The 6,967-nt window shown below is 34.0% G+C and overlaps 1 pseudogene; it reads right to left on the bottom strand.

Annotated features, from left to right (window-relative positions):
- Nucleotides 1-1,461: 1,461 nt before the first annotated feature.
- LOC134246290 (tripartite motif-containing protein 3-like) lies at nucleotides 1,462-4,265 on the bottom strand (annotated as a pseudogene).
- Nucleotides 4,266-6,967: the final 2,702 nt, after the last annotated feature.

Here is a 6,967-nt window from a genome sequence, read left to right as displayed (position 1 = left end):
GTTTGAATTATAACTTGAGAGATGGATCCAAGAGGGTGTATGACTAAACAAATTTGCTATGTTATTATATAATGAAAGCATATAGATGGATACAAAAGAATATATGATATTGTTATGTCGATTGAAAGTTCAATAATTGTATATAATGAGGATATATAGTGCAATGAAACAATATATTGGTGTTAATACAGCATGTGGAAATTAAAATCATTGATTTTGATGTATGATCTAAAATAAATTAATTTGAGAATTTGAATTAAATATTGAAAATGCAAAGGGAAATTAAAGAATGCTTTTTGAAACATCATGAAACATCTGGCTGACAGAGTTTGTTCGGTAAGAGCACTTTAAATCATGTACTTACAAAATTCACATAAATGGATGATTTTGAAGAACCATTTATCTTATGTAACGGCTTATTTGAATGATAAAAGAATCTTTGCACACTCACATTGTTTTAAACTTAATGCGATGATTAATTTTTGAAGGTCCTTAATAGCAAAATGACTTCAAATACTAAAATTAAAATCAAATAATAATTCATGGTGAATTACGTGTGTATTGAAAATACATAAGTCATTCGAACTTTATGCTAAGCTCAATCTCAAAGATGGCATTTGATTTAGCACTTTATTGTATTTTTTTAAAGAAAAGGTCAACCATGTTCAAGGTAACCTGTTCTATGAAAAACATGCAGCTTAGTCTGTGTGAAAATCTGTAAATTAAACTTTAATATTGCTTTCTATTAAATACCATGTTATGATTATCAGCAAAAATCTGACTCAAAGGCTTACTTTAATCAGAGTATGTATTTTAAAATATGAGATATTGAATGACGTACTTCCTTGTGTGAAATTAAATATCTCTAAATTCCTGAATACAATATCAGATAACTCTTAAAGAAAAGATAAAGACAGTGCAAAATAATTGATTTTTTTCTATTAAAAAAGTCATTTGCATCGATCATTATGGTTCATATTTCTATATTCAAAAGAAAATTATCATGCAATGACAGTTCGTGAAAACTGCTGAAACAAAATCTTAAAGGTAAATTATGGATATGACATTATAATAAAATATATCAATTAAATACAATTGTATCAAATTTTAAGTTAAAGTGTAATTGGATAAGTAGATCCTTTTGCAGATATTTCAAAAGCTATGGAATATACATTATATCTGAACACTTCCTGGGTACTGATTGTCTCTAAGGCGAGAGGTCCACGATAGATTTAGATCTAAATTTGTATTAACTATATTTCAATTTATATACATGTATAATTATAAGCGAGGACCTCGAGTTTTGATGACCAGAGTGAGGCTTCCTAGTTCTATTAGCTCCTTGGAATTACCACAGTGGACAACGGTGTGACTAAAGAAGTCGACATTTATTGAACTTGAAGAAAAATAGTGTTTACAGCTGTCATCCATCAAGGGTCGCCCACGTGATGCAGCGGTTAGAGCATCTGCTCAAGGGTCGTGTAGTAAGAAGTCAATTCTCATGTCGCGGGTTCGAATCTCACTGGGGGACATGGAGACCGGTCCTTCAGATGAGACAGTATAAACCAAGGTCCCGTGTCGCATTATGTGCTGACACGAAAAAGATCCCTCCCTGCTCAATGGCCCTGAGTGCTGAGTATAGGTTACAATTTGCAGCTCGATCTCAACCAGCAAGTGATGGTGTCTCCAAATGTGTGAAAAAATCTCCAAAAGGACGTTAAACAATAAAAAAAATCAATCCATGAAGGAAAGGAAACACATGTATAGCTTATCAGTGGGTGAGGCGCTTAACCTTCAAGTTCTAGTATTTAATGTTACAATTATCTAAAATCGCGCTTTTTTATATAATGATACATTTTATGTTGTTTTTTTTTTTGCTTTGCTTTTGGCACAATTTATTTTCATTCTGCCCCATGAACTCCAGTCTCTGATTTTGTAGTATATGGAGAATATCCAGCCTTTTCTTAAGCAGAACCAGAGAACAGCTTTGACAACAATGGAAAATTTATTGGACAGACCAGGAGGTGTCATCTTACAGTAAATATTTAATCTTAACAGTTCATCTTTGATGTAGTCACCAAGAAGTCGTCCGTTTTGTACATGTTTCTTCGGAGGTATTTATCTTTTTTCCACTAGCTCGAATAGTCTTGTTTCACCATGGTTATAATTATTTTTTCCCAAGTATGCTTAGGTATGTACATGTATATTAAAATATGTGGTACATGTTTCAAAAGTATGAAATGCATTTTAATGACTTTTTTTGTAATGAACATAAAGGTATATCTTTGAACACAATATATATACCAAAATAGAATAAATCTATCCAAGATATTTAATTTTCTTAAGCTCTCCTCTCCTCTCAACAACATACAAACAGTTATTTTTGTCCACACATATTCCCCATGGATCCTTCAGATCACAGTTATCTAGATAACGGAGGAACTGTCCGTCTTTGTCTAGGATGTGGATACAGTGGTTGTTATAGTCGGCTGTCAGGATCTGACTCTGGCAATCTGTTGTGAGACCACGGGGTCTAAATGGTTTGTACCTTGTAGTAGAAGGATGACCAGTGTATCTAAATCGGAGTTTTCCTGCCTGATTGACCACCACTACAGCACCAGCTTCACAGTCAGCCACAGAGATATCCAGGTTTCTGTTCTCACTGATGTACCTGACTTTGTAACATCCTGAATACAGAGGTTTACTCTCTTCATCAAACTAGATTGTTTGTTTCATTTTGGAGCCTGAATAACGGACAACTTTGGATTGTATTTTATTTTCACTTTGCATGGTAACCAGGAGATCACCAGAGGAGGTGACACAAAGATTTACAGGTTTCCAACCCTGTAGTCTGATCACCACCTCTGTTTGTCCATTCTTTACTTTATTCACAGTCCTTGTTTTCCAGTCAGAGTATACTAGATCTCCATCACCTGTCACTGCTATGTCATTTGGACATTCCCCTGATTTTGTTTTGATTATCTTTATGACTGAGCCTTGAATGTTGACGCACTTCATATCACTGACTAGTGCACTTGTCCAGATTTCTTCTTCACCAAGACAGGCAACATTGAGGATGTTTTCATACCCAGTATCTATAGAAGTGATCAGCTCTCAGTCTGGTTCTTCCAGCAGTTCTCTTGTTAGTGTCTCTGGCTTTTTTAGTGTATAGCCATTTTCTTCTTTTCTGGTGGATAATTGTGTTAAAGATCCAAACAATGCATAAAAATGTTCGGTATCTTTTGACTTTGGACTGAACACAGGCAGTGATATCTTAACTTTAGGGGGAAGTTTGCTTAATTCTTCGATTTTAGAGCTGTATTCCATAGTCATGAGCACTTCATTTGATTCTCCATCCAGATTAGCAATCTGAATTTCTATATCAGTGGCAATTTCTTCATAGGTCGGAGAGATTATTTGTTCTAATTCTTCAGTATCTTTCCCTATGATTTCTCTCTTTGAATTAAAGATTTCCAAAAGAGTTGTAATGGTATGCACCTTATGTGTATCAGTTATAATGCATAAAGAACACACAGATGTGTTGCATTCTTCACACTGAAATTTACATCTTTCTGTTTCATGTGTTTTGCACTGTGGATAAATTAAGGTGGATTTCCTTTGTTGAAATGGGACAATTTTATGTTTGTCATATTCATCAGAAATATGTTCTCCAATACAGGGTTTACAAAGGTTGACATGACAGAAATCACAGTACATCTGTACTATAGCTGTCTCACATAGGTCACATCTGATCACATCCTGGGCACTGCTGCTGGGATCCATGTCGAAATCTAAAATTTGAATGATATGACATTGATTAAATGTATATAGAACATCTCAAAGCCTAAATATCTTTGGTCGAAAACGAAAGTAAATATTACATCTACTCATTATTTAATATATTCCATATTCTCACAAATCAATATGTCTTGATTTATTAAAATTGTGACCTTAAAACTTAAATTGCTTATAGTGATACCGATTTTTATTTAAAAGTTTAATTTCAACCTGAGTGTGTTAAAGGATACACCCATGTACATGTACCTTTTCACCTATACAGTATCTAAATAATCTTACCTGTCTAGTTTATTTCATAGCACTAGCAATGTTATTCATTGTAAATTATACAATAACTTAAGTTAAATCAAATGATTTCACATGTATAACAATACATTATAATAGGCAATACCAATTTATGTATGTCCAAATAAGAATCCAGAAAATAAGAAATGGCGGAGCTTGCCAGCACCTGACTGGAAGGTTAAAATATAGGATGTCATATACATTTATCTTTCTTGATTAATATTACTGATCCAAACAAATTAGGCCCTATGTTTTCATGTTTTCAAAAATGTTTAAAATTTCAATCTTATTTTAATTTTCAGCTTTTAATCTTTAATTTTAATTTTTTTTTTTTTACGTTTGCGTATCGATCCAATATTTCTGGAATTTAGACAAACATTCGTCATCTGAGATCTTTAAAATAATTTCTAAGACATATAGTAATGACTGGAAGAGGGTGTTACATTTAATAGGCGAAATATCCTTGAACCGTTTCTGAGTTTTGTCCGTAATTGAACTGAATGTCCCAAAATATAAACTTAGTGGATTTTTAAAAATCAATGCATGAAAAGTAGCTTCCACATTTAATATTTTGTTTAAACTCTTTTTTGGTGATATGCAGAAATATTTTAAGAAAATCGCAATCGATTGTGCGACCACAAATCATTCTTTTATACTGTTATATCATATATTGTATAACTTTGTGAAATCCGGTAATCTGATTGGTCAATACGAAGTAATTCTCTTTTAATAACGACCGCTGAAAGCGAATAATGACTCGCACAAGCTGCCTCGTTTTCACTTTCGCTTTAGACACACATGGAAGCAATCGCATCATCTTGGGTCTTTCCGTCAGAGGTCGGAAAAACAACCTCGAATGTAATGACATCACCGGATGTAAAAATTTTATACATTTCCTGTTTATTCAAATATAGGATAGACAGAGTTAGAGTATATTTTAAGTAATATCATTACATTGTATAAAGTTCAAGTCCATATTCCACAAATAAAAGGTATCCATGCATTGATTTCAACGATTGTGAAAAGGGAGGGTTGTCATGGCGTCGAGGTCGTTTTTCCGCTAGTCGGAAAGGCCCGAGAAGTTGCGATTGACATGGAAGTTCGCAAGATTGCAAGTTGTAGGTGAGGAAAATTTAAAAGATATAGTGAAGAACTCTGAGACTGGGAATACAAAACAATTACAAGGATATCTGTGAACATTTTTCGGGAATACTAAGCACATAACATTTTATGGTTGAATTCGACTTTTCCACTCGGCGAGCAGTGTTTTGACACTGTTTTCGCGATTACGGAGACTAAAGAAAATAAATACGATCGTGTCATGTATGATTGTATCTTATCGTAGACGACATAAATATTTTATATTTTGTCAGTGCATATATTTTCCTCTGCAAGTGTAAACGAGTGCGATTCTCAATCGGGGGAGGGGGGGGGGTACTCATTGTTATTCGGAGATAGATATCTTGCGTTATTATCATGCTATGGGTTAAAATCTATTACCGAAGCAAGTTCCTCTGAGTAAAATTCAATAAATTCTGAGACATTTACATTCAACTTATTAATGGTTAGTACTATCTCTGTAAACATTAGGAAGATATACATTGTATAAATAAATTTGGGAAAATATTATTTATGTAATAAAATAAATATGGACTCAATGCACGGTCAATATGCAATATGCGCCCTCGGTCAATACTCAATGTATCTGAGGTCAATATCTGTCAGCCTGGGTCATAATAAATGCATATTGACCGTGCATTGAGTCCATATTTGTATAATATTTTACTCTCTGAGATATGTTAACCTTCCTAATCCCCTCCCCCTCCCCAATTCACTTATTTTAGAAAATGATGATAAAAACCCTTTTACTGGTGAGTACCATTCATAGTCTCTTTTTTTACCTTTATGCTAATTGTGCAAACTGACAAATCTAATAATAATCTGCAATATTCTTTTAACTACTAGTTTAGATGGATAAGACCTACATTAATACTCAGTATAAGTATAATGAATGGAGATGCCTACGAGCAAATCACAGATGTAATAAAAACTGTTTGAAACAAGAAGGACAATATGGGGGATCAGGAATCCACTATCTACATATTAACTTTAGAGTGGTCCTTGTTTCCAGGGGAACACAGTCATTTTTTGTTGCGATACTAGATAAATAAATCCCATCTCCCAGGCAAGTATAGTAGCATCGCTTTTGAAAGGGGAGGGGGGAGCCTGAGATTTTTTTTTTTAATTGACAAGCCAGAGGAAAAAAAGAAGAAAAAAAGACAAGAAAATTGGCTTACTAGTATCTCCAAAACCCAATTTGCTGGTGTTGGTGGTAGTTGGGATGGGGCAGCATGGTTGGGGTGGGGGTATGTTTTAACTTTGAGTACCTTTTTTTTCATTCAACTTCTCATACAGACTACATTACCCTTATTTGACTATAATACGACAAAAAGGGGAAGTGGATCAACCAGTCTTTCAGTGAACATTTCCTATCGTAAAAAAATATGTCTGGAGAAAACTGGGCCCCGTACATTGTAATACTACGTTCCTGTCTCCAACCCGTTGGCTTGAGTGTTCAGTGCTCCGCCAATTCTATTTTTAAAGGTATGACATCATTTAAAATTTCCAATATTATTTTTAGCAACATGCATTCTCTCAACGAACACATAAAACCACAACAGTTTTCTTCTATATTTTTGATCTTATTGTAATGGAACATGGAGCAACGTTCAGGAATTCCACCAGAGTCGGATTTTCGGAGACTTAAACAGTTTCTGATTATGGGAGGGTCTAACTCAGTTTATCGCCCCCATTCTCAGAATGATTCTGTTTCAAACTTCCTCTGAAGGTAAAGTTAAAATAAGTTGCTTTATCTGTGTTCATT

Source organism: Saccostrea cucullata, unplaced genomic scaffold (genome assembly GCF_032062105.1).
Source record: "Saccostrea cucullata isolate Sc308-1 unplaced genomic scaffold, CSIRO_AGI_Scuc_v1 ctg9786, whole genome shotgun sequence".
Classification (NCBI taxonomy): Eukaryota; Metazoa; Mollusca; class Bivalvia; order Ostreida; family Ostreidae; genus Saccostrea; species Saccostrea cuccullata.
This window is presented reverse-complemented; position numbering and strand designations above follow the sequence as displayed.